Here is a 25,744-nt window from a genome sequence, read left to right on the forward strand (position 1 = left end):
CAATAGGTGGCAGCATTTCCGTTCTCTGGGCCACATTCCTCATAATCACACTATTAATAGACAATTAGAAGATGATTGTTTTTAAAGATCCCACCATATCTCTTGTTTTCCATTAAAGGATAAACTCTGTCTACAAATCACTTTTGCCAGAGATAACAAAATCACATCTTTTTACATGTACAAAGAAAAAAATAATAAAGTGACAAATTAATTTCCCCAAATGTAATAAAGCTAACTTAATCATTCTCGTGCTGGCCATCTGCTTCGTAGATGCAAATATAACTGCATTTTCTGCTGCCTGATAACTTGCTTAATTCACTTAGCTCTTGTGACCCCTGCTTTTGTGCTCCGTTCTCAATGAGACTTTCCTTTGGTGGCTTCTAGACAAGAGCTGACTGCACCGGAGTAGTGTGTCCCCAAGGACTGTCCCCCCTCCATCTGGCTGTCCCCAGATGAATGCATTTGTAAGGATGGCTAGAGTTTTAGCTGAACTGAATCGGACAATGGGTACCACTGAACACTTCCTGTGTGTCAGGCCCTGAGTCCTCAATATGCATCTGTCACATTAAATCCCCTCAATCCTACAGTTAGTTTTTATGCCTGATCCCACTTCACTCATCAAGGCGCTGGGGTTCACAGAGGTGAAAACACTTGTGTAAGGAGTCATAGCCAGGTGCCAACACCAAGATCCTTTAACTTGACAAGCCATCAGCCAGTACAAAGTTAACTCAGCATGACAGAGGGGCTGCTTCTAAACCTTGGCTTAAGCAGAGACATCAATAACACGGATGTAGGTTATCGAAGTGAGTGTGCGGCAAATGAACAAAATGCAGCATTTCAAAGGGATATATCAGACAGATGGCCGGTTGGGATGCGTTTCTAAGCTATCACATGGGGGGCATAGAAAGTGAAAGTGTGCAGTGGACTTCTTTGAGTTTAGCACTGGAGAACACTGCGCTGTGACACATCCTCTTCCTCTCAAACCTAGGGGCAGTTGGGAGCGTCAGTAGGGTCACTGGGGAGCTCACAATGAACACGTCTGTAGTTAGGAACCCTGCAGTCTGGGGTCTGACTCCTCCTCTGAAAGTAGAGAGAGAGGAGGGTATGGCTGATGGCTTTGCTGGTGGCACCGGGAAACACTTACTGGTTGGCATTGGCCTGCAGCCCCTATCATTGGGGCAGGGATCTGAGTGTCTCCTTGGAGACAGCACACACGGGGGTACATCCTGGGACTCACGAAGGGGTTTCAAAGCACGCACAAAACAAAGACCCAGCTTTCAGGAAAGCAGGAACAAGAAGGTACCATCCAAGTGAGTAGCTCCCAGCGGGTGTAGGAGGAAGGCTGACACTTTCCCCTCTCCCTCCGTAGGGTTCTGTGCAGAATTCCACTTTGGAGCTTTGATTCCTATGTAGGAAGGACAGTCTAGTTTCTTATTTGAGACTGTCTTTTGCAAATTACAGTGATCAATTCTGCAGGCTACCAGGACTTTCATCCTCCGGCAGGAAACCTTTAAGGAGCTCCGTGCACTATCCACACATTGCACTTGCTCAACATTCTGGTGGTGCAAGTAGTCCCAGTTCCAGCTACGACCTACAGTCTTGCATCAGAGGCCCCGGGGCAGCCTACAAAACACACAGGTGTCTGGGCCCACCTTTAGAAGCGTATAAGCCAGTAGGTCTGAATGAGCCAGCCATCTGCATTTCCTTGCATTCAAAGTTCTCCAGAGGAGTCTGATGCCCAGCCAGGGTTAGCTGGCAGGTCACCTGGAGAGCTACCAGAAGTTATCTCTGAAGGGAGGAGAGAGGAATGCTTCACTGGTACTCAAGTTACTTCTTAATATTCAGAAAAATCTCTATTAAAAAGCAACCGTAGCAGCAGCCTCGAAGCGTGACCCACAAGGAAGAATCTCCAGCATTGCCTTCTCCTGTCTATCAGAGTATCAGCATATGGTAACAGCACGCAAAAACAATACCAGAATACTAAAATAAGTTCTCCATTTTAAAGAGAGCTGAGATTCAGAGATGTGACCTGGACTAAGGTCCAGCAGTTTACAAGAAGCAAGGCCGATATTCGACCAAGAGCTTCAGCTTTCAAAGCCCAGGTGCTCAATCATCATAGCTTCTTCCTTCTAGGAATTGCCATGAATGTGAGAGATCAAGGGGTTCAGCCTCCAGGGCCCCAGGCCCAATCATGCTCCAAACTGTAAGTCGAAGAAGTACAGGTACTTGAGATGAAACGGGTCTGATGACAGGAGAGGTGAGCGGTGCAGCACCATTTCCTACCCAGAACTTCAATGTCAAGGCCACTACGAAACAGTTATCACTTATAGGGCAACATCCCTTTGATGGAGAAACTAAAGTCAGGAAAGGAATATTTCCCAATGATAAGTTCACTGGAGAATTCAGTCATTTATAAAACCCGTTAGGTTAGAAAGCCAAAAGGAATCTTGTCTGGCATTTTAGGGGCCTTGCTTATTTTCATACAAGGGTATGGGAAAGAAATTCTATAAACACAGAACACAGTAGCTACTAAAGCAAATTCAGCATGAATGAGCTTTTAAAAACTGCACGTTCAATCCACTACATAACTCCAAGTGGCCGAACTATCAGGGGAAAGTCAATAAATAAAACCCTCTGTGGGGACATTCCAGGTTCAGAAATGAGACACGCACGGTTTCATGGAAATTATCTAGGCTTTGAGACCGGGCAAAAGTCAGGCTGAATTCTGGCTCTTTCACTTACAAAACTGAGCTGGTGACTCTGGCAAGCAGCTTCACCTTTTGACCCTCAGTGTTGCCTGCTGTGAAATGCAGATGTGAAGGCCCTGGTTTCGAGTGACCAGGCCTGGGAGGGCCAGTAGCCAGAACACAAGAGTTCCTCAAGATTTCGTGGCTCATCTCCTTGAAGAACCTTGATGAACACGGTTGGCCATTTCAGATAAATGGAAAGAAACAGCCTGATAAAGAAAGGCAGCTCACAGCTCATGAAATTTTCATGTCAGTGACAGTTCAGGTTTGGCCCCAGTCAATAGGACCCAGAAATAGCTGTCACCTAATGGCCATGTCCTCTTGAAAATGGGTTACTCGTCTGAGACCATCTCCCAGAGGACAGCTGCAAATACCATCAATACTGGCACCAAGCAACAGCCTTATTTATAGCCAAGGGACAGATTCCAAAGATAGAAGAGGCCAGAGAGGCGGAACGCCATCTCCAAACTCCCGTACTCCTAGGGGAACAAAGGTTGAGTGGGGCTGCTGCAGACTAGGTTTTACAGGAATGCCCGAGAGAGCAGAAAAACAAGAAAAGTGAGAAAATTTGAAAAGGAGAGGATTGAAAAGAAAAAAGCCATGAGGGGAGAAAATGTGGGTGGAACTACGAATGCCCAGCCTTGCTGAAGCAGCCACCACCTGCCACTGAGGCTGCCCCAGCTTTTCAGCTAACATCTACTCTTCCAAACAGGGAGACCTTTCATAGCATGGATACTGGCTCCAGTGAGGCCCCCCAAAGTATTCCCCAGACCACACCTCCCAAGCAAGCATTCCCAGCACCTACAGAGCCAAGTCCCAATTCCTGGACTTTCAAAAGACTGCTAATTGAGCAGGTGCCTCTGGTTTCTCACTTTTCTCCCTCCCATCCCCCAACCCCCAAACTCAGCCCAACACAACTATTGGTGATTCCTCATAGAGAACCACTTCTTCGCAGCCTCTGGGCCTTTACTCCTATAGTGGGAATGCACCTTCTTTGCAAACTGGGACCCTGTGGATTTCTCAGCAGACAGCACTGGGTTCAGATGCCACTCTTCCCCCCAAAACTGTTCCTTGGCCCTCTCATCCAGTTACTTAAGTGTCTTATCTCTTGTTTCACCTGTTAAGATCTTTGGGGCCAGTATTTATTATCATTATCTCCCCATTCTCTTATAAGCTTAGTGTCAACTCAAGTGCCAATAATTATCTATTAGATGGATGGATGGTCAATGAGAATGAAGGATGGCTGCATTTGATGAACTACAAAGAAAGCAATCACAGAACACATGATTCACTTTGTCATTTGTCATCCAACACAGCCAGGAAATACAATGTCCTGGTTATCACAATATTCTGAGTAACAGGGTCTTCCTTTCTAATACCATCTAGATTCAGCCACTGATAAACGACCTCAAGATGGAATAAAATCTACCTTGCATTTCAAATGGATGAAAGAAGACAATCCTTTGCTGAGGATTCACCAAGCACTTCCATATTACAAGATTCAGGACTCAGAACTTCAACGGCTGCTACACTATGGTCTGTGCAAGGGATAGCTCACAGAGATTAAAAGAATCCTAAGGGCTGGGGCTGGCAAAGCCACCACCTGGGATACTGGCATCCCATATGGATGCTAGATCGAGTCCCGGCTGCTCCACTTCTGATCCAGCTCTCTGCTAGTGCACCTGGGAAAGCAGCAGCAGATGGCCCAAGTGCTTGGGCCCCTGCCTCCCATGTGGGAGACTTGGATCCAGCTCCTGGATTTTGTCTGGCCAAGACAAGGCTGTTATGGCCATTTTGGGAGTGAACCAGTGGATGGATGGAAGATTCTCTCTCTCTCTCTGTCCTCCCCCCCCCCACCTCTCTCTGTAACTGCCTTTCAAATAAATAAATCTTAAAAAAAAAAAAAAAACAACAACAACAACAACAGAACCCAAGGGGGTAGAATTGCAGCACAGCAGGTTACACTGCTGCTTGTAAGGCCAGAATCTCATATCAAAATGCCAATTTGAGTCCTGGCTGCTCTGCTTCCAATCCAGCTCCCTGCTGATGCACCTGGGAATGCAGCAGAAGCCTGCCTAAGCGTTTGAGCCCCTGCCACCCTTATGGGAAATCTGGATGGAGTTCCTGGCTTTGACCTGGCCCAGACCTAGCTGTTGTGGTTATTTGGGGAGATTAAAAAAAATCCCACTCTATCTCCCCCTCTCTCTGTCACCCTGCCTTTCAAATAAATAAATCTTTTCTTTTTTCAAAAAGAATCCCAGCCAACTAGACATGTTTGGTAAAGCCATAACTGAAAATTATTTTGCATATTCCCTTCTTCAACTGAGTCTTATGAAACCAGTGTGAACACTGCACTTTCAGCCAGATGACCCTACAACTCAACAGAGATGAGAGAAACAACCAGGCCTAACTCTGTGCTGTCCAGCTCTTCCCACTCTGACCCAAGGAGCAGACTGGAATTCACAAAGTCGGCTGTAAATCTCATTCAGCAAACTGGCCACGGCTCACATTATACCATCCCGTTCTGCTGGTCTCACCCTCAATCTTCCCCGCCTCCCTCCATTCAAGCGCTCCTTTTCCCTTGCCAGATGTTTCTGGACAAGGCCAATGTGTGTTGACCATTTCCCAATTGTACAGATGGGGCGAGGCAGGGGAAACACACGTCAAGCGGGTCAGGTTGCTATTATTTTTAACTTGGCTCTTTCCGGCATTCAGGTGGAAGAACCAGTTCTGCTGTACACAGAGTTTTTCCACTTTAAAAGTAGGGAGGCGAGTGGGGGCCTTCCTTGGCCTGCATGTTATCCTAGCCACTGGGGGAACTCCCAGGTATTCACCCGACAGTTACCTGGGCCAGAGCACTCTGCTCTATCTCAACTTATGTACCAGGTACACCTCAATGTAGCCTCACAACAGCCCAGCAGGTGGGGATTACTACCCCTTATCACAGAGGAGGACACTGACATTCCGGAGAAGTAGGTGAATTTGCTGAAGCCATACACAGGATTTGAACCCACACCAGTCCTCAACACGTAGCTCTGCTCCTACCATTTCAGCAAATAACTTGAAAGGACAATGCTCTCTTGGTCTCTGCTTTTGTTCCAAACTGTGCAGCTACGGGAGCCCCTGCAGTGTAATGGGGTGCTCTCTGCCTCAGAGCACCACTATGGGGCATGAAGACTTAGTGCTCCACTGTGGGGAGCTAAGACTTGCCTGGGAAGCAGCCCCTAACCTGCCTGCCATCTTAAGGCAGGGCAGGGCTGACACACTCTCAGCCATCAGGGGCTCCATCTGAGTGAAGCAGATGTGCTGTTGATTCCGTTGTATAGATTTGATAGATGGCACTAGCACAATATGCCCACCTGGGAAGATGTGGGTGCCAATAGCAAACAGAAGGGAGTGCACTGCAGAAACATTAACCTTGGCAGTCTCCTGCCATGGTAAACCACTGGTTGAGCCTTAATGAAATCTTGCACAAGAGCAGAAACCTCTGTATCACTGGTAAAAATAAACCCCAGCCTGGAACACACAACTGTCTTTGCACAAGGCATGAGAAACCCGGGAAGGTATAGGAAAGAGCTCTTTTTCTGGGATCAAAATGGCTGTTTAGTAGAACTAGGGAAGAAGCAGCTGCTCGCCTGTTTTCTGGTTAGGGTCAATGGCTACTTTGGAAAACGTGTATTCTAAATGTGTGCACCTGAGGTTTTTCCTAGAAGGCTGATTCATGTGAAGGGCAAAGGTCCTGCATGTGCCCACTCAAAAACCAGTCTTGTGGATGAATAAATACTGATGTGATATTCTTAACCTACACCACCACAATGAGGCCTGATTGGTTTACTAAGTATCTGGAATTAGTCATTTACCCAAGCCAAAATTAAAAGCATGAACATGGTCTTATTTAAACCATGCATCAGCAAGAGGCAGTTACAGAACACAACAGGTTGGAGGAAATCCCCACGAGCACTGCACAGGTGTGAAACTTTTCCAGAAAAATGAATAGCACAGGGTCAGATGGATCAGATGGGTGCAAAAGGCCTCCAAGGCCTCCAGCCCAATCCATTCCTCTCTGGTGCAGGGATCCACTGTAGGAGCCCCATACCAAGTCCCCCCAAACTCCCAGGGATGGAGGCCTTCCTACCCACTAAGGTAGGTAGGAGCCCCTTCACATGACTCTTAGGAAGTTCTTCTTTCCACTGAATTAAGTTTCGGTCCTAGTCTGGTGCAGGGAACCCCAGAGATTGGCCCTTCTAGCCCTTCAGAGGCAGAAGGTGGCATAGTGTCTCTCCCATGGGTCTTTGTATCATGAAAGTATTTCAAATTTCTATAAAGACCATTCATAGAGCAAGGCTTTGGTCCTCCAGGCCCTGGCTTTTGTCCTCCGAATGATGATGGGTAAAAATGACAATGACAAGGATTAAAATGAAAGTAATGACCTTATCTCTTACCAATGAAGTGCACACCATGTGGCACACAACACATGTTTACATGCACTTCTTTTTAAGACTGATTTATTTGAAAGACAGAGTTAGAGAGAGAGGGAGAGACAGAGAGAGAGACAGACAGACATCTCCCACTCACTGGTTCACTTCCCAAATGGCCACTCTTGCCAGGGCTGGACCAGACCAAAGCCAGGATCCAGGAGCTTCATCCAGGTCTCCCATGTGGGTACAGGGGCCAAAGCACTTGAGCCACCTTCTGCTGCTTTCCCAGGCACATTAGCAAGGAGCGGGATTGGAAGTGGAACAGCTAAGACTCAAAGCGGCATCCACATAGAATTTGGGTGTCACAGGTGGCGGCTTAACCTACTACACCACAATGCCAGCCCCTACACACACTTCTAAAGCAATCCCACAACTACCCTGGAAGTGCAATCCTGTTACTGTTTTCATCTGCATTTTCAAGACAAAGTGGCTGAACGTCAGAGCTAGCAGGTGATGGTGTTGGGACCTGCAGGCAGTCTCAGTCCAGAGGCCACCCCTCTCTGTCGCCATGCCTACAGAGAACGGGCATATTCCAGGTCAGCCACATCCACCTACAGCAGTCCCCAATGTAACCAGCCTGGCTCATGGCACACAGTGCTACCAAGGCCCATACGCCTGACCCCAAACTTCCATTGGTGGAGCCCCAAACTGCCTTCCTCTTCTGAGAAGACCAAGATCCAGAACAGCCAAGGCAGTACTCTGCCCGGGAGAGGTAAGCCTCACAGAGAACAGAACAAGGCCCATGGAGGCCGTGAGGATGAGCTCTTGACCATTTAGCCATGCAGAGGAAATGTGGAGTCTAGAGCAGGCGCTGCGGAGGGAGAGGTGCCTGAGGCCCATCCCCTGGCAGAAGCGGGCTGGCAAAGGAAGCTGCCTTCTGGGGGCCCACTGGGTGCAGAGAGGAGAGCGGCCAATCTGGGGCCATAGCCAGAGGGGCAGGCCGCACTCTTATCGGTTGATTTTGCGTCCACCACTTGCCACTCTCCACACGGCATGGCCCCTCTGTTGCCAAACTGGTTGGACTAAGTCACAGACAGTAAAACCGACCTGTCTGGCTGCTGTGCCCCGGATCAAAGCTGACTCATTTCAAAGGCCAACTGTCAGCAACCTGGGAGACTGCAATCAGACAAGGAAAAATAAACCGTAAGGTCACTTCAGGGGTTAACAAACGAACCTCCCTGAATAAATAATGTTGCCTTTTGTGCTTCTGAAATCCTCCGTTCTAAGAACCCCAGCAGCAATCTAAGGAGACAGTAATTAAAGAATCCACCTGAGTCCTGGGGGAAGGCCCTCCTTGTGGTCGGCCTCTCACTTGGCCCAGGATCGGGTGAGCTTAAATAAATCACCCCAGGCTAGAGACCAGCCTGGGATGCCAGGTGCTGGGAGAACCCAGCTTTGCTTCCTCACACCCTCCAACGAAAGCACAAAGGGTTTCCAAAAGATACAAAGACACTCAGACAGCTCAACACACACACACACACACACACACACACACGTGCACATCCATCTTGCTTTCTTTTCCCTCTCTCTGTACAAAGACTCGCCAAGCCACCAAGCTAGACTCATACCAAGCTCATGTCTCAAGGTAGTTGAGTCCAACGTCAGTCCAGGGCCTGCATTTCCATAGTAAAACCATTTTGCCAAGACAACTATTTTCTGAGCAGGTCCCAGGGTGACCACTTAGAAACAGGAAGAAGAATTCATTCCCATTTGATATGTTGGAAAGAATCAAAGTTCTTGCTTCTCTAACTTCTGTGAAGCCTATGGATATGGCCAGGAGGGGGCAGGCTTGCCCGGACTCCTGGAAGCCACCCAGGGTCCTGCCTTGTGAGGCTGTGGGCTGTGCCCCAAGAGCTGGACAGTCCAGAGGACCCCAGAAAACCCAGGCTCCTCAGAAGCGGGCCCAGTCCCCCCGCCCCATACAGAGCTGCCAGCAAGGACAGCACATTGCATTCTGCAGGGAGAGCTTCAGTGTTGTGCCACAGGGGCAATGGACACGAGTCACGGAGGGGTGGGTGTGTGTGAGGCGGGAGCGGTGTGGACCCATCCCTAATGTCTCACCTGTATCAAAACAGCAGGTCCTTCCAGAAGACAGGGCTCGCTTGAGTTCGAGGAAGCTGCCAAGAGACAATCTCTTCCCCGACTCTGAGGCTCTGGGCTGGGCAGTTAAGACAATTTCTCCCTGGGATTACTCTTGTGCAAAGGGGTGTGTGCCAGCCCCTCCTGACTGCTGAATGTCACTGGAGGCCACACAAAGTACAGTCCGCCAGGGCTCTGGCGTCCCCTCCGGTGCATGTGGAATGAAGCAAGAGGAGACAAAGGAAGGGGCCCGAGAAGCCCCTGCACGCCTGTTCTCACTGCTGTCACTGCTTCCAGGACTCAGTCCTCTTCACCGCGGAAAAACAAGCCAGAGCTGGACTGTCCTGCCCGAGGCAGGCCGCAGTCTCCCTGAGGCTCAGGGTGATGCCTCAGCCACCCCCCGGTCCTGACACCAGCCTGCAGCCATGTATAGCAGTCTTGGGAGACCCCTGATGTATCACGTAGGGCATAGATTCCAATTCACGCTGTCTGCCCACACAAAGACCCACGGGGTAGTTCCTTCTGTTGACCTGGGCTTGTTGCTAATTAGCAGAGCTCTGGCCACAAGGACACAACCTACTGAGCGTCTGTAGCGATAATTTAGTGAAGGTCTAAAACCCGGAGTGTCCTCTTCACTCTTCCTTGTTGTCTAAATCCTACAGAAACATTCAGGGCTAGAAGTCCCCCACCTGTGAGCCTGGGATTGCTGAGGGCATCAATGATACACCGGGGCCTCTGAGACGTCACATGGCATGAGGATGCTTGCTACCCATCAACAGGAAAAGGAGGCTGACTGGCACAGTGGCCAGGGCCTTCAATGACTTTGAGAGTTGTTTTGTGTAACTCCCCTGTTAAAGCTTTCTATTTTGAAAAATTTTTATTTGAGAGATGAGAGGGAGGGGGGGAGGGGAGGGGGAAGAAAGGAGGAGGAGGAGAGGAAGGGGGGAAGAGGGGGAGAGGGGGAGAGGAGGGGAGAGAGGGAGAGGAGGAGAGGAAGTGGGGAAGAGGGGGAGAATGCTCCCATTTGCTATTTTACTCCCAAAATGCCCGCAACCACCAGGGCTCAGCTTGGCTGAAGCCTAGAACCAGAAACAATCCAGGTGTCCCACGCACACGGGTGCAGGAGAAGCAGACCCCCGAGTCATCCCTTCCACCTGCACGCGGTCCTCACTAGCAGAAAGCCAGATTCAGGAGCCAAAGGTGGGCCTCACGCCCAGGCCCCCTGGTGTGGAACTTGGGCATCCCAACAGCCGTCTTAACCACCAGGCCAAACACCTCAAACTTCCAACATTGTCCCATTACCTTCGACATGAAGCCCCCGTGGCCGGCCCAGCCTCTGCCCACCTCCCTGTCCTAACCCCCTCCTGCTCTCCCTCTGAGTGAGAGAAGGGAAGTGTGTGGAGGAGCTCAGAGAACACTGGCCAGCCCAGTCCCAGCATTGGAAAGCTACGGATTTAGGGATTTTTGCTTCTACAATCCATAGATCAATAGGACAGAGTCAAGCGTACTAGGAAAACTGCCGGCTTTGAAGTCAGTAAAACCTAGATTTAAAAATCCCCTCCGCCAGCCACTTGGTAACCCCAGGCAAGTTAACTGATGTATCCGAGCCTCAGTCTTTGTGAAGTACAGATCCTAGGAAGGGACCTATCAGATAACCTTGTAAGGCACTCCGCATATCACAGGGTTAGTTCTGGACCCCAAAACCCCAGCTGGGGCTTCCAACGCAGAGTTACAGTAAAGCAGTGTTTCACCCGCAGTCAGCAACAAGCAGGAGGAGCGCTCTGACAGCCTCCCTCCCAACAACCCTGCTCCTGCACCGACCGCCGCCTCCCCACATCTTTTTAAAGCCATTTTCCCCCAGCAGAAGAGACTGGCAGTGATGATTTCAAACCAGATTTATGCAAACCCATAACTAGCATATTAAAATTCCGAATGTCATCTGGGGAAGATGGGCCAGATGCTTGGAGAATTGCAAAAGCCTCTAGCTCCCTGTGCTGACAGAGAAGCTGGAGCAGCCAAGGAACTCACGTTCGAACCTTCCTCTCGCTGGAGAAGGAAGCACACTGCTGTCTCTTACAGGGCAGACGCTGATTGGCCTGAGTCGACGGGGACTCGGCCTCTGCTGGATGAGCCTTCAGCTGGTGCTCCGGGTGGGCTTTTAAACCCTAGGAAGCGACTGTGGTCTGGGTTGATGCTCTGGGCCCTCTGGGTGGGTCTGAATGTGTTTCCGTGCTGAGACCTTTGCCAGAGACCAGAGGGAGGGGATCCCACTAGGACCAGGACCAGAGAAAAGCCCTAGGGGCTAACTCCTTAGGACCAGGTGCACACTCACTGACTTCAGCTGGTCACAACCACCTCCCACTGAGCCAGAAAAGCTGAAAAGGGAAAGGTGTATCCAGCACTCCTCCTACGCCGCAGGCCCACACTGAGTCCTTCTGACAGCCTGATGAAGGCCATGGTTATTCCCACACAGGGGAGGAGACTAGCACTCAGAGAAGCAGCTGCCCCCACAGTGGCAGAATAGGTATTTGGAGCAGGTATTTCTGAATCCGCAAATCCACCCATTGTCCTAGAATTAGCTCCTTTCAACCAGAGCAGCCACTTTTCTTTGTCTGTCTCCACAGGGGCTGGCCCACTCCCACCTGCTACCATCACCAGAGTGGCTTGGGTAGGAAGAGAAATCAGATCACTCACATCATTGTCAAGGCATTAAAAATAGTACGGGAGAGAGAGAGTGAAAATGAATGGTGCTTGAAAGATGACCCTTGGCCATAGTCTACAATTGAAACTATTCGTGAACTGAGGAAAAATGCTATTGAGAAGGGACTTCACTGGTGGAAATGAAAGCTTGAAACCACTGAGATTTAGGCATTATTAGGGAAAGAGTTCATGCTCTTGGAAAAGCCAACAAAGAAGGGGAGAATGGCAAAAATCTCAACTACTGCTCTAGCTTCCTGGCTGCTCTCTGCCTCTGGCCTTTGGACGCATCACAGCCACATTCTCTGGCCAGGCCTAGCTGGACACCTTCATCACCACGCCACTGATCACAAATCCCCGTGCCCTCTCTCAACACTCAAGATCAAGTCCACAATCCCTTACCCTGGCATTCAGGCTCATCGTCACCTGGCCTCATCCTCACCTTGACCCTCTCTTCCCATCACAGATAGGCAGTGGGGCTTAGCAAGTGGACACACTGGCTTCAGGGTCAGCCTGACCTGGGTTAGCATCATGGTTCAACAGTGTGACCTTGGGTAGGTAGCCTACGCTCTCTGGGGCTGAAGTGGGGAAAAATATCCCAGCAAAAATAAGAAGCTCCTGTGTATACTACATTCTCAGGACAATGCATGGCATCTAGAAAGCACTGAGTAAAAAGGAATCGGGGATCGCAAGCCCTGGTGCCAGCAGACAGGTCGCTAGCATTGCACTGCTCCGTCTCTGATTTTCCCTGACGGAGAATCTCCCTGCCACAGATCCAGTGCTGTTCTCTCCTTCCTGTGACCTCACAGGAATGTACTGCTTATTGCCACTTACTCTGGTTCCTTGTCTGTCTAATCCCTCGGTGGTCACATTGTTTATAGACACTCAACACCCATTTCAGACCTCTCCTGTGTTATCCTCACCTCCTCCCACCCCCACACTGCACAGCCTGGAAGGCTAATGCATTTCCCAGACTCACCTGCAGTGGGGGTTCTGGGTGTGACTTAGGTTCTGCTAGTGAGCTGCACCATACGGGGTCTGGAAGGCAGGAGTGAGGAAGAGGAGGCTGGCAAGAAAACTCCCAAGAGATGAGAGTGTTTGTGGGAGCCAGACTCCAAGTTTCACCAGCTTCACAGGAGTAAGGGGGATGAGGTGGGGGCAGAGGGTAGCATAACAGCACCTCTGCTGGATTTCACCTAGGTTGATTTGGCTTCAAAACCAAGAATCCAACTGCACCTGCCTAACTTCTATTCTTCCACCAAGTCTGCCCCATTCCCTGCTTGAGCTGTCTAGAATGGTTCCTAATTCCCAGACTGACGTCTGCTAATTAATTCCTCAATTCGCTCTTCGGCTCCACGAGCCCAGTAACTATGTGCCGCATTATCTACATGCAGTTTAGTTTAGCACTTTAGCCCTGCTCTCACGAGCTGTTCTCAACACGAGTCCATAAGAGATACCAACAAATATTCATCCTTGGGGCCAGTGCAACCTGAGTGGGACCTTCTCACTACTGCCTATAGTACAGACAGAGGCCCAATGATGCCCTCGGCCAAGGAAACCTCAAAGCACCTTCCAAACCTTATGCTGGGGAAAGAAAAAACCATCAACATTCGCCCCACGGCTACTGGAAAGACAGAGTGGATATGTCACCAAGAGAAATTCCCATTCCCCCTTGCATTTAACACAGGTGTCAAGCTCTCAAAGTTTCTGACCACTCTGCGAGCATCAGTAGTTACTTCTCCTTCCCCCAGTCTGTCCTCCTTCCTCTCAGGCTAATAAGAGTTAGAATGACTTTAAAATCCATGTCTCAGCAAGTGTGGTAAATGTACAATAGCTGGTACACTTTATACAGGTAAACATCGCATTTTAAAAACAGTGCATATACATTTATAATTATCTAATTTGCCCCATAATGGGGCATTTTCTTTTGCATTTACAGTTGAAATAAATAGTTTCCTCTCTAAATAAATGTACTCAAATCATGTAGTCAGGTTGAAAAAAACTAGTATATAAATAAGCAGTACATGTGGTCGATGAATACGCCAAAGATTACAGATAGGCTGTAGGAAGAACTAAGCTTGGGTGACATTGGGTTACATCAATTCTCACAAATATATTAACTAGGGAATTTCAAATATCGAATCTCAGTTTATCAGGGCACTGTGAGATGACTCTGAGAATGTTCACAGCTCATTTTAAAGAACTGCCTGCTTCTCTGGCTCTGGAGAATAATTTGGTCTCACAGGAAAACTGCTGGGTGGAGTCAGGAGTTTCAATAGGCTGGCAGAGATGGTGGCGGGTTATCAATTCCTTCGCCTCCACTCCTGGGCCCAGAGAGGGAGGTCAGTAAACACACCTGCTCCACAGGAAGCCAAGTAGGAGAGAAAGATATAGCTACACTTTTAAATTAAATCATCAGATTTAATGAGTGTCTTTACTGAAATCGCTTTCTCTACATGAAGTCTTCCATATGCATAACCCTAGAGGCTGGGAGGCTGGCAATAAATTATTCAAATAAACGGATGTTAACTGGAGCTGTGAGTAACCCCAGAATTCAAGTTCACCATTAGATGAGGGAAGAAAGGAGGTTGGCAATTTCCCTCCACCCATCCCATAAACATGCTGCTGGCACTTAGGGCCCCTGCCCCTACAAACCCATCATCAAAGGGCATAAGAGGAGTGTGTTAAGTTGCTGCCAGCCACAACGGCAGCCCATATTGGAGCCCCAGTGTGAGCTCTGGTTGCTCCACTTCTGGTCCAGCCCCCTGCCAAGGCACCTGAGAAAGCAGCAGCAGATGGCTGCTTGGGATTCTGCCACCCACATGGGAGACCCAAATGGAGTTCCGGGGTCCTGGCTTCAGGCTGGCCCAAGATCTTACTGTTAGGGCCATTTGAGGAGTGAACCAGCAGATGGGAAACCTCTCCCTGTCTCTTCCTCTCTCTCTCTCTCTCTCTCTCCTCTCTCTCTGTTGCTCTACCTTTCAAATAAATACATAAATATTTAAAAAGACAGAGAGAGAAAATATTAGGAACAAAACCAAGGAAAAAACTCTCAGGCATTAGGTCAGGCTGAAGCCGTACCGTGGCCCTACTATGGTCATTTTCAGCAGAGATGTCACAAAGTATGTCCTAGAATATGTTTGGTAAGGGAAGAAGTTTTCTGAGGACTGTCAATAGCCTACTGGCTCAGGATGGTTTTTCAATGGCAGGCTCACACCTGCTTTGTCAGGCAAATACACTGTGTTTTTCTATAGCTGTGGGGACCTAAGAGCATGGAAGACTATCCACTAGCAAGGATCTGAGAGAGGATGTGAGGAAGGCACCAGCACGCCATGTAAGTCACAGAACAGCTCGCTTGGCATGGATCCTAGCAGCTGGTAGAGCATGAAGCCAAATGCCCTGCGGGTCTGTTATGGCCATGTTTAGCAGAGATGTCACGAAGTATTTCCTAGAACACGCTTGGTAAGGGACAAAGTCTCCTGGGGAAATACTTGCCATGTTCAAGGCAGAGGGAGGAGGGAGCCTCCTGTGCGCCAAGAACACAGACCTCCCCTTTCACAGGCCTCTGTTCAAGTACTTTGTCATTCTTGCATGTAGCAAATACCTCCGAGGCCTTACGATGAACCAGATACTGAAGGAGGTATCAGAAATTCAGTAGGGAACCACGCAAGCGTGGCCCTCAAGTCCGGGATCTTAGGCACAAGCTGGATGAGATACATGCTGGACGAGTGAGTACACTGATGAACAAGGCAGTTTCGGTGTGTGACGTGCCACTAGGGAAGGAAACAGTGTGTGCTTCTGTGAGGCACTGGCCCGTGAGGTGCTGTGTTGGGCAGTCAAGGACAGCGCTTGGAGAACAGAAGGAGAAGGAAGCATCAAGTGAGAGCCAGGGAAGAAGGTTCTGGACAAGGGGCATGGCCAAGACAAAAGCCCCACGGTGGGAAGGAGCCTTAACTTTGGGAGAATAGAAAGGAGTCCCAGGGACCAGCAGGTGATGCAGGGGCCACATGACGCAGGGCATTCCAGGCCTGCACAAGTGGGGTTGGATTCCATTCTGCATGCAAGGGGCAGCCAAAGAAAGGTGTAAACAGTGAGCAACACAATCTACGTTGTCAATGGGTCAGTGTGGTCACCTGTAGGAAGAACGCACTGAGGAGTGCGGTCAGGAATCCAGGCCACTGAAAGAGTCCAGGTGCAGGAGGCTGTGGCCGGGGCCTGGTGGTGGAGGCGGATGGAAGGGAAGAAAAGCAATGGTAAAAGAGTATCAGCACAGGGCAAGCCTCCACACTGTCTCAAAGCTTCCTGCGGGATGACCTCCTTTAACTAAACTGATCACATGCCACAGACACGGGTAGCAAAAGACATCCTCAAATGTAACAACAATCCACGGTCATGATCCCGTGTGGGCACTGAGCCGCTGCATCTCCGTCCTTCCTGAAGAGAAATGATGGGCAGGAGTCTGAAGCACAGCAATGAAAACACTGCTCAGGACGCCCACGTCCCATCACAGAGCGCCGAGGTTCAAGCACTGGCTCGGCTTCTGAGACAGCCTCCTGCTAACACACACTCTGGGAGGCAGCAGGCGATGGCCCAAGTGCTTGGGTCTCTGCTTCCCATATGGGCTACCTGGATGGAGTCTCTGGCTTTTGGCTTTGGCCTGACCCAATCCCACCTTTGCAGCCATTTGGGGAGTGTTTGGAAGATCTAACTGTCTCTGTGTCCTACCTTTCACATAAATTAAAAAAAAAAATGATTCTGTTTGGAGCTTTCTAGATCCTCTCTTCCAGTTCTTCATAACAAAAAGTAATAAAGAAATGGAAATGCTAATTACCCTGATTAGATCAGCACACCCTGCATACATGTGTTGAAGTATCACAATGTACCCCATCAGTATGTGCAATTATTATGTGCTATTCAAAAAGAAAAGAGGAAATCAATCTTAGCCTGTCTAAAAGAAGGAAAATGACTCAATCAAAACTGAGCTGTCAGGTGCTCCCTGTCTTCCACTGCCTCCCCCACGCCTCCCAACCTGAGCCTATTCTTGCTCTGCAGTTTTCAAAACTCAGCACCCAACACCTCCCCAGAAGGTACTGTAACTTCTAAGGGAGAATGTGCTCTGGCACTATGCTTCAGTAAACCCAGAAGGCAAGCTGAGATAAGAGTATTAAGGGGGCCTATTAATGAAACTGGAAGTCTCAAATAAAGCAGAAGATGTGTCCCAAGGGGAGACATAAACCAGAACCTTCATCCCAGCAGGGGCTGAGTGAGTTCTACAATTGCTGGCAAGTTCTCAGAGAGGCCTCTGCTTCCCAGCGTGCTCAACGTGGTGCAGCAGAGCGGCGGTGTGGGGAGGAGCAGAGGTTTCCCTCTACGGCTCTGGAAGCCCGATGTCCAGGCCACACAGCGAGACCATGGGTTCCTGTGTACCCCTGCAGCAGGTCAGGGGTCAGCCTTGGCACTAGGAGCCCAGGGGGAGGGCGCCTTCCCTTTCCCTCCACTGCTTAAAACCAAGGACCCCTGGAACTTAGGTGGTGACAGGGATGCAGAGGGACCCATGATAGGAAGGAGTGTCACTGGCAGAGGACTCTCAAAGCCTGTGACACAGACCTAAGCATCCGGGTGCTGGGAAAACAGGCAGAACGGGAGGTTTGCCCTTCTGTCTCTGAATTTAGTTCTATCCCATGACCACTAAGGTCTGTAACTCTCCATGGATGGGCAGAACCATCTCCCCGGGTGCAGGGTGGTCCTCACCTGTAGGGATACTGGTGCAGAGGGGAATGTTTGCAGTATATCTCCTGAGGCAAGGTGCTCCATCAGCCCACCTTTGCTCACTTATGCTGACCACACAGCCCCATGGAAAGTCCTCTCTCGTGGGGAGGAATGACCAGCTCCACACTGAGGGGTGTCCAGGAGGCCCAGAGTCATGTAACCAGAGCAGAGCAAACCGAAAGTTGAGTGAATCAAGCCCAGGCCCCTGGCTTTTTCTGCACCTGCAGCCACCCTCGCCTCCTTCCAGGAGCCCTCTGGGGAGACCAAGGGCCAATTTCCAGACAGTTCCCACCTGGGCTCCCACCCAAGCGCTCAGCAGGCCCCCAGCTCTTACCTGGCGTAAGAAAGGTGAGCGGTATCAGATGTTCCGCTTTGAGAATGCTTTTGCGGGAGAGGCGAGGAGAACCCTACGGCACCCCCAACCTGCCAGAGTGTGTATTCACCATCGGCAACAGACCAGACTCTCTCATCTGCAGATCAAGAGGCTCCTCTGAACAGCTCTCAGGCTTCCTCCTACCAGGCCAGCGGGTACTGCGGGCAAGCTCCGCACCTGGGCCAGGAAAGGAACTTGGCAAGCTTGAGGGGGGGCGGGGCGGCCAGGGAGGAGGAGGCGTTCCAGGACGGAGTGCCACTGCCTTGCCCTCCTGTCATCTGGCAGCTGGTGAGGGAGGTGGTAATGGTTAACCAGGGGCCGGCACCGCGGCTCACTAGGCTGATCCTCCGCCTGCGGTGCCGGCACCGCGGGTTCTAGTCCTGGTTGGGGCGCGGATTCTGTACCAGTTGCTCCTCTTCCAGGCCAGCTCTCTGCTGTGGCCAGGGAGTGCAGTGGAGGATGGCCCAATTGCTTGGGCCTTGCACCCGCATGGGAGACCAGGAGAAGCACCTGGTTCCTGGCTTTGGATTGGCGCAGCCCACCGGCCACAACACACCAGCCATAGCAGCCACTTGGGAGGTGAACCAATGGAAAAAGGAAGACCTTTCTCTCTGTCTCTCTCACTGACTAACTGTGCCTGTCAAAAAAAAAAAAAAAAAAAGGGTTAACCAGGGAAGGTGTTCCCTCCTCTTGGGGAGTCCCCCCGCGGGAGTGATATCCACTCTGGGAAGGACCTGTCTGTAGGACCTGTCTACAACCTGGCACCGTACCTAGCAGTGAGTAGTGAAGAGTCTAGATTCTTCTAGGCAGACTGAGCTAGATCGAAGTTGTGGCTTTCGCTGTCACTAACCATGGAACCCTGGATACGCTATCTTCCGAGACTTGGTTTCTTTATGTAACCAACAACGGGGACAATAATAGCACTTACGTCACCAGGCTGCTGCCGCACAGATAGATGAGATAACGAGCGCAAAGGTGCAGAACAGTGTGTACCACCTGGCAAGGGCCCAGTTAGCATGAGCAGGTGAGAGTACAAGCAGCGAGCGTCCTTTTAGTGAGGAAGCCACTGGAGCTGCAGCTCCTCCCTGCAGGTGGCAGCAGCTCCAGCCCTAACAGCCCTCCTTTTCATGAACAGAGGGAGAAAGGGACAACTGTTGGGCATCGGCTTGTGGTGTCACCTCACAGACACAACATTCTCATGCCTCTCCCAAGGCAGCAAAGATGCAACGGTTCACTCCCCAGGCAGGTGCCTCCCGCTTCTGTCCCTTAATCTATTCCACATTCCCTGCTGAGCCAGGATTGCTACAAAGGCCCAATCTGAGGCTCAGAGACGTCAGATCCTCTGCCCACTGTCACACAGCCAGTGAGCAAGAGCTGGCATCCATACGACAATGAGAGCACCTTTGAGCCGGTTCTTGTGCTGTGACACGTTCTGTTCTGAGCCTTTGGCGTATACTAACTCCTGAAATTCTCTGCACACCCCAATTGGTGGGAGGGAAGGGACAACAAATAGCCTCACTTCACAGGTGCAAAAAACAGAGGCCCAGACAGGTTCAGCAAGGTGACCCAGTGAACCACTGGGCAGGGACAGAACCCGGCATGTTGGCTACAGAGGACATGCTCTAACCATTGCCCTAACTACCTCTCAGTTTGAATAGCCTGTGCTGTGCTCACTGTACCACCCTCTCTCCAAGAATGAAAACTCAAGGGTGCTGAGGACACACTTCTAGGAAGAGACTACAGTGTCGGGATAAAAAATGTACTGGCTAGCCGTCAGAGACTTTGGGCTGTGACCTTAAGCCAATCACTTTCTCCCTCTGGATGTCAGTTGGCCCAAGTATAAAAGAATTGGTTTGGACCAAAACACTGCCTCGAAAACTTGCTGCTCTGACAGCATATGGTTTTGTGCCGTGAGCCTTCCTCCTTGCTGAGGAAGGCTGCTGACAGGCCCTTCTCCATGCAGCCAGAGCCCGTCTAATGGAAGGAGACAGCCTGCGGCCAAGTGCATGGGGCCGCCCACAAGTGAGCATCTGAGGCTGGGAGATCCCGGGCAATCTACCAGGCCCTTGTTGTTCCCCCTTGGCAAAGACAGGGAAATAACTTGCTTTGAGGTCATAAAAACAGTCATAAAGCATTTTCCCAGATTCAAAAGTCCCGGTTTACAAAACGCTCTTGAACTCAGCCATGACAAGGGTAATCAGAGAAGAAGTCGGGACTTTGCAGGATTCCCAGAAAGCAGTCTGAGAATGTAAAGAATCTTCATTACTTCTCCATGCTTCTTACAGCCGAGAGTCTGGCCCAGCAAGGGGAGAAAAGCCCCAGTATTGACTCAAAGCAGCTCAAAACGGTACCACGCTGGTCAGCACAGCTGTATGCTAGATGTTCTCCAAGTCTCCATCTCTCCCACCGGACAGAAAGTCTCCGAGGATATGAGAGATTTGTCTCCGTCTAATCAAGGCCTGTTGACCAACTACGCATCTCCAAGATGAGACCTGAGTAAGTAGCCTTCTACACCAGCCTACCTCTCTTCTGTATTTAAGTGCCTCAATCCAATTCATACCAACAAATGTTTATTAAGTACCTCTGATGCGCTGGGCAGTGTGATATTTGCATATGCAGATGCACAATAAGCTCAATCATCATAATGGCTGGAAATAAAACAAAAATAAAATCTTTGACATGGGGGCTGTAAGGAGAGGGTCAAAGCTTCCCGCCATGGTTCTACTATGGCTTGCCCCCCAAGTCATGTGTTTTAGTCCTCAAAGTCTTATGTTAATGGTACTACAAAGCTGGAGACTTAATCCAGTTATGGTGTTTGGAGGAAGGACCTTTGGGAAGTGATCAGACTGCACTGGGTTGATACAGGAGAGCCCCATGATTGGATCTTGCTGGCTTTATAAGGACAGAAACACATACACACTCTCCCTGTCTCTGGCTATGTAATCCTCTGTGCTACCTCAGGACCCTGCCAGTAAGAACACTATCACCGGAGGCTGGACCAATGGGGGTCTACCCACTCTTGGCCAGTGAACCTCCAGAAGCATGAGCCAAAATAAACCACTTTTCTTTATAAAGTCAGCTTGCCTCAGGAGTCTCAGTATAGTAGCAGAAAGCTGATGAATACACTTCCCTTCTCAAAGCTGTGAGAAGGTCAAAGCTTTCAGATTTTAACTACTTGCGTAAAATCTGTTGATTTTCATCCTCTGGAATATTATTATGTACGCACGGGCAATTCGTCCATTCAACAATTATTTCTTGGGCATTGACTCTCTAGTAGGCAGTGTGCTAACAATCCTGAGATGTTCACAGAAGAAAATTGACATGTCAGTGACTTGACTGGAAGGCTAATTGCAGATGTCTGCGGTCACCAATTGTAGACCAGAGCAAAAGCATCTGTCTTCCTCATTTGTTCTGTCAACACTGACTGAGCACCTACCTCACGCTCGCCAGTGGGGACGCACTTAGAAGTCACCAAGCAGGGTTCTGTCCTCATGGAGAGCAGCAATCTGAGAAGCAGCCAGCTATCAACCAAGATGGGTGTGATGAACAGACAAGGGCCTGAGGTTGTGCTGGACACACCTATGAGACACAGAGGATGGGGAAGGTCTCCACAAAGGAGCTCCAAGTAGGGGAAGTTGTAAGGCGTGAGAAAGAGTGGGTCCTGGAAACACTGGCGAGACGGCCATTCCAGGGCAAGGAAACACCACGGGCCAGCTCCTCTAAGTAGGGAAAGGGCACAGTGAGGCCAAGGAATGGGAGGAAGGATGTGCCATGGGGGCCTGGTGACAGCCTGGAGGTGAGAGAGCAGAGGGAGCAGAGAAGATCCTGCTGGGTCTTCTGATCTACGGTAAAGAGTTTGGATCTTATATTTTGTGCAAGCGTTGTTAAAGCAGGAATGCAACTTGGTGGCCTTTCTACTTTGACACCACTCCAGTGCTGTATGGAGAGTGGCCGGGAAGCTGGCAATAATGAAACTATGGAGACCAGTTAGGAAACCACTGCAGTTCTCTGAGTGAAAGATGAAGATGCTCTCATCTACAAGATCATTAGTTGGATGTTTGATCTACTGGGGAGGTTCAAATGGAAGCACCTGTTATTACAATGGAGGATTATAAACCAGGAGAAATGCAGAATAGTTCAAATGGAAGGCTCAATGGGCAGCACCTGTGATTAGAATGCAGGCATGTAGAAATGTAGAGAAGTCAAGAACAGGCCTCAGGTTCTGCTAGCACAGCTGGTAAATGCAGAGACCATTTACTACAGTGGTTCTCAATCAGGAGCACTTTTCCCTCTAAGGTATATCTGGAGATTTCTAGAGACATATTTGATTAGCAAAACTGGGGGTTGCCACTAAGCACTCTACAGTGGGTGGAGGCCACGGATGCCCGCAACAGCCTGCAATGCACAGGGCAGCCCTACACAGTAAATGATCTGGCCCTAAATATGAATAGTATAGAACTTGAGAAACTCTTGCCAAAGTGGGAAAAGTGAGGGTGGCACCCCTTTGAGGGGTTACTTAGCACCATACCTGGGACATGTTAAATAGGAAATATTCAACTTAAATTGTCCTTGGAACCATACTGCTTAGAATAGAGCAAATAAAAAGCAGGTCTGGCATCATGATTCTTTTGAAGAGAAGACAATGAGTGTCTCTCTCTCTCTCTCTCTCTCACACACACACATACACATACTCTCTCACATATACACACACACAAACACACACCAGGAAAAACTAGCAATTCCTGCTAGATAAGTTGTGAAAGAAATTTAATGAAAGCAAGACAATGTCTTTGTCCTTGTCCTTCACCCTATATGTAACTTTTCCTTTCTCCAGTTCTGTCTCTTCTTCCAGCCCAGCTCCAAGTGCTAGATTTGTGAGATTGCCTAAAGACACCCATCTTCGCTGGGTCAGAATTCAGAGGATCGGACTTTTCCAGTACCTCATTAGGCATCACACTACATATCTCTAAGATTTCTGACATCCCTTTGAAGAAAGGATTCTACCAATCTGCCAGACAGAGACACTGAGCTCAGACAAGTAACTTGCCCAAGGTCACAAGGATTTGGGCCAAGTTCTTTTTGCTTTCAGAAGCAAAGCATTACACGGGCAGCCTCCCTTTGATCCCCAGCAGCGCTTCCTGAACAGCCTTTGGATGATTTCTGCGTCTTGCCTTAGAATGCAGTCCTCTGGCTCACTGCTCTCCGGTGTACATGAGTGGCTGGCTCAGAGTCTCGCCCCGTAATTTGTAGAAATGTGTTCCCTTTGGGCGTGTCTGACCTCCTCAGCTAGTCTACTGAGAACTCAATGGCAGGAGACCATGCTGGGGGGGACAGAATTTCTTCCCTCTCCCTGTGTCTCAAGTTCACACTTGGATTCCCAGGAGAAGGACGCTCCATTAGTATTTCTGGCCTCCTTCTCCACACAGGAGAAACGATGTCTAATGCAACCTGGCCCAGACCAGCACAGTCAGCCGTGTGTTCCTGGGAATCTGCACTCATGGGTCAACCAATATTGCTGAACAATCACAGAAGTAATTTTTAATGACATAAGTAAGTAAAGCTGCAATTTAATGACATAAGTAATTGAACATGTAAAGACTTCTTCTTGTCATTATTCCCTAAACAACATAGTACAACTATTTACATAGCATTTACACTGTATTTGGTATTGTAAGTACTCTAGACGTGACAAAGCAAAAGGAAGGATGTACCTCGGTTATTTGCAAATACTACACTGCATTATAAAAGGGACGTGAGCCTCTTCAGATTTGGGTATTGGAGTGAGAGACAGAGTCCTGGAACCAACCACTCCTGGAAGATTCCAAGGGATGACTGTACTCTCACCGGCCCCAGCTCCCTGGTACGTGGAGCAACTGTGTTTAAAGGAAAGCATCAGATGCTGCCCAGTCCTTTTAAATCCCACGACAGTCCCTCTGGCCCTCTCTCTGTTTAGCATGTCCATCTGGGAGTCTGGCAGTCAGACTTGTGAGACCCATCCAAGGGCCAACTCAAGGCAGAGAAGGTACACAGCCACCCCTTGCCCCAGGCCCCAGTCATGCTCCTCACCACTCACAGATGTCCCAGGTTTGGGAAGTTACAAGGTGTGCGTCCAGATTAATAAAAGCCACTGCTCTTAGTCCTTGGGATTGGAGGAAGGAGAAGGAGAAGGGCACAGTCTTCACTTACACTGGTCTACATTTCCCAGGCTATGGGTCTTGAGAATCCTCTAATTTTAATTTGTTTGAAAGGCAGATGGGGGTGGGGGAGAGACAAAAAGCAAGAGAGAGACAGGTATCTTTCTTCTGCTGGTTTCCTCCCCAAATACCTGCAACAGGTGAGGCAGAGCCAGGATGAAGACAGGAGCCCAGAACTCAATCTAGGTCTCCCATGTGGGTAGCAGGGACCTGATCCCTTGAGCCATCATCTGCTGCCTCCCAGGCTGCACATTAGCAGAAAGCTGGAATCAGGAACAGAGCCAGGACTCAACCCCAGGCACTCCAATTGTCCGAAGTGACATCTTAACCACTGCACCGAGCACTTATCTCTTGAGAATCCTTAAATTCCCCTTCATCCTGGGTCACTACTGACCATCAGGTGGCAACCCTTTTCCATTCTGCCTCCACAACAGCACCCCTACCTAAAGAACACCTTTCCTATGTTGCTACCTTAGCTTTTGACTTACTCTATCTCAAGAAGCCCACCAAAGCACAAACACTGGGACATCTCCATCACCCCTGTCAGCAGAAGGGACTGATAAAACGCTCAAAACCTGGAACATCCATGAACATCACCGTGCCAGCTGATAGTTTACGCCACAGAAATCCACAAGGAACAGGCAGTATGGCTACAGCTTACTTACTTCCAAGCGGGATGTTAAGTATCAGAATTAAAGGTCCTCATCAGAATCCACAGCCCTTGGTTCCCAAAGCACAGCAGGACCTCGCATATAATAAAAAGTGAGTCAACTCTGTTTCCATTAAGCTGGGCCCCAGAAGCCATCCTCTTCCAGCCACTGCCAGTCTAGGACATACAGGGAAGCCTGAGGTGGAGCTGGATCTCACGATAAAACATGAATTCTGATATAAAGGCCTGAGGAGCTGCTCCAGGGCTCATCCAGGCCCCCTTCTCCCATGAAGGTGGGCGTGTGAGGAAGGAGGGCAGGCAGGCAAGCACAGTGCACCTCTATGCTCCTTGCTTTCCCAAGGAGCCACTCAGGAACCACCCTATCAGAAAATTCCTGGAATAACTGCCAGGATCCAAGACATCCAAACAGCTACAGAGCCCCTCAAATACCCAACTGTTATTGAATTCAGAGTGGACCTCTGCTGGGCAGAAACCAAACTGCAGCCACGACCAAGAGATTTTGGACCTAAAACAAACCCAGGCATCCCAGCAAGCCTCTGCTTAGATTCACACCAATCATTTCATTCCCTTCACAATAAGTGACCCTGTGTCTTAGCTGATCCAACAACTCTGCATTCCATTGAAAAACTGCAATGATGACTTTGTAGTTACTCCAGTATCTAAACACACAGTGCCAGGTGCAAAGTGGATTGAGCCTCAGTGGCTGCCCACCCAAGGGCTTAAGCTTTACCATCTGC

The 25,744-nt window shown here is 49.5% G+C and overlaps 1 protein-coding gene across 9 annotated transcripts in view; it reads right to left on the reverse strand.

Annotated features, from left to right (window-relative positions):
• The window catches only part of NAV2 (neuron navigator 2), a 757,965-nt gene that overhangs the window by 310,581 nt on the left and 421,640 nt on the right, over positions 1–25,744 (reverse strand). The window contains exon 1 of one of the 9 annotated variants that reach the window (XM_051824910.2): positions 18,105–18,804. The exons of the other annotated variants lie outside the window; for them this stretch is intronic. The gene's annotated coding sequence lies outside the window, so the exon portion shown is untranslated. Of the gene's footprint in view, positions 1–18,104; positions 18,805–25,744 lie in introns of those variants that run through there. 9 annotated transcript variants of the gene reach the window in all.

This window comes from Oryctolagus cuniculus, chromosome 1 (assembly GCF_964237555.1).
Source record: "Oryctolagus cuniculus chromosome 1, mOryCun1.1, whole genome shotgun sequence".
In the NCBI taxonomy this organism is placed as follows: Eukaryota; Metazoa; Chordata; class Mammalia; order Lagomorpha; family Leporidae; genus Oryctolagus; species Oryctolagus cuniculus.